The sequence below is a fragment of the Alexandromys fortis genome, unplaced genomic scaffold (genome assembly GCF_014885135.2).
Source record: "Alexandromys fortis isolate MF-2015 unplaced genomic scaffold, M_Fortis_MF-2015_v1.1 scaffold_50, whole genome shotgun sequence".
In the NCBI taxonomy this organism is placed as follows: domain Eukaryota; kingdom Metazoa; phylum Chordata; class Mammalia; order Rodentia; family Cricetidae; genus Alexandromys; species Alexandromys fortis.
This window is the reverse complement of record NW_026067932.1, coordinates 7,498,663-7,501,152: the sequence shown is the minus strand read 5'-3', so window position 1 is coordinate 7,501,152 and position 2,490 is coordinate 7,498,663.

Genomic DNA, 2,490 nt, shown 5'->3' with positions numbered 1-2,490 from the left:
AGAGAGAGAGAGAGAGAGAGAGAGAGAGAGAGAGAGAAGGGGGAAGGGGAGAAGTGGGGGAGAGACAGAAGCTGCTTCTTTGAGAAGGAGATGGAATAGGGAAGGGACTCAGGCTGGAAGCTGAAGATCAGGTTGCCTTGGTGAATAGGGGAGGGAGGAGCATGGCTTGTCTCTTAAAGGGACAGAGCAGATCATTACAGTTTGCAGCTGGGTTCATATTAGCCTTCCACTCCTCTAGGACCCTGCAGAGTATGTTCCAATCCTGGTCTTTTTTATTTATTTGTTTGTTTGTTTATTTTGGGACAGGGTTTCTCTGTAGCTTCAGAGCCTGTCCTGGAACTAGCTCTTGTAGAACAGGCTGGCCTCAAACTCAGAGATCTGCCTGCCTCTGCCTCCCAGGGGATGGAACTAAAGGTGTGTGCCACCACCAACCAGCACAAAATATTATTTATTTTTAAGATTTATTGTGTATATAGTGTTCTGCCTGCATGCATGTCTACAGGCCAGAAGGGAGCACCAGATCTCATTACAGATGGTTGTGAGTCACTATGTGGTTGCTGGGAATTGAACTCAGAACCTTTAGAAAAGTAGGCAGCGCGGAGCCATCTCTCCAGCCCACAAAATACTATTTTTAAAACTATAGAGTGCTTCTGATGAGTTAGAAAGGGGAAAAAAAAAAAACCAGAAACCCCTCAAAGGTCACTAAGAACCTTTTAGTACTCTTTTTTCACTTTTCTCATTCTATAATCAGTACAGGTTTCCAGATATAGTCCCTGGAAGCCATTGGTGGATACTGGCAATGGCTTTAAAATTTGTTTCTGTGAGGCTGGGGTGGAGTCCAGGGCCCCAAACACATTAGTCAAGAGCTCTGCCTCTGAGCCTTGCCCCAGCCCACCACCTCTCCCTTTCAAGATGGGGTCTTAGTATATCGTCTAGGATGACTTCAAATTCACAGTGTTTGTGCCTTGTCCTCACAAGTGCTTGGATTATGGAGAGGACTACAGTGTCCAGCCATGGATACTAAATTTAGAAAATAGTCATGAGGGAGTCGTGACCCAGCCACAGAAAAATCAGGATGTGGCTGCCTTGCCAAATAAGGTGCTGAGCCATGTGGCTAACCTAGACAAGAATAATAGGCTAATATAAGTTATAAGAGTTAATAAGAAGTCTGAGCTACTAGGCCAATCAGTTTGTAACTAATATAGACCTCTGTGTGTTTCTTTGAGACAGAATGACTACAGAAACCTCGGACAACAGAATGGCACCCATGTGGACAACTGCATCCACATAAAGCCCGAGAAAGCTTGAGAAGTAATTCTAGACAAAAACGAATAGAGTAAAGCAAGGTTTATTGATAGCAGCATTTTCTCGAGTGGGCTCTGCTTGCTAGAGGCAAGTGCTCTCATTTAAGAGAGGCTTCCTGACTCAGCCTTAGCTGCAAAACCTTGTTTCCTACCATGAAACACTTAACTGGTATTGCTTAAAAGCTGATCACATAATTTTTGGATCTTGAAATGCCATAGAGTGTGGCAATAAACATGGCTCCAGTCAGTACCTCCACCATGAGGCTAAACTCTTAGAAAGCTAAAGAATGGACTGGATCCAGCTATCAAAGCCATGGCAATATTGCTTAGAAAATTAAAGACTCTTTGTGGTCAGAAAAAGAGAGATATACAGTAAAGATAGATTCAAAGTCAAAAAAAACCTATTAATGGTTTATAGTGTGTTTAAAAATATATGTAGGCTTGGGAGGAGGCAGATGGATCTCTGTGAGTTCAAGGAGATCCTGGTCTACAGAAGAAATTCTAAGACAGGCAAAGATACACAGAGAAATCCTGTCTCAAAAAGCCAAAAATTAAAAATAAAAATAAAAGAAATAGAGGTTAAAATAAAGCCACGTAAAGATGAAAAATACACAGAGAATCGGGATACTGTATATTATTATTATGTTGTTGTCTTTGAATTGTTTGACAGCTTAGGAAGGAGCAACATCTGCTAAAAGACATTTAAATATAAATGCTGCTAGATTAATAAAACATAAATATTTTAACAGGCGGTTGTGGCGCACACCTTTAATCCCAGCACTTGGGAGGCAGAGGCAGGTGAATCTCTATGAGTTCAAGGCCAGCCTGCTCTACCAGTGCTAGTTCCAGGACGGGCACCAAAGCTATAGAGAAATCCTGTCTCAAAAAAACAAAACAAACAAACAAACAAACAAATAAAACATAAATATTTAAAAAATACCTTGACTTCAAAATTGAAGTCAAAAGTTTTGTTACTTTGGCCGGGCGATGGTGGCGCACGCCTTTAATCCCAGCACTCGAGAGGCAGAGGCTGGCGGATCTCTGTTTTGTTACTTTGGAGAAGAGGTTTTGCTTTTGTTTCCACAGGAAATGAGAGGCTGTGGATTCATTCCAGGTTAAGAAAAATCAGTAGTTGACTGTTCAGTTTCCATGAATTTGTAGGCTTTCTGGGGGTAGCCTTGTTGTT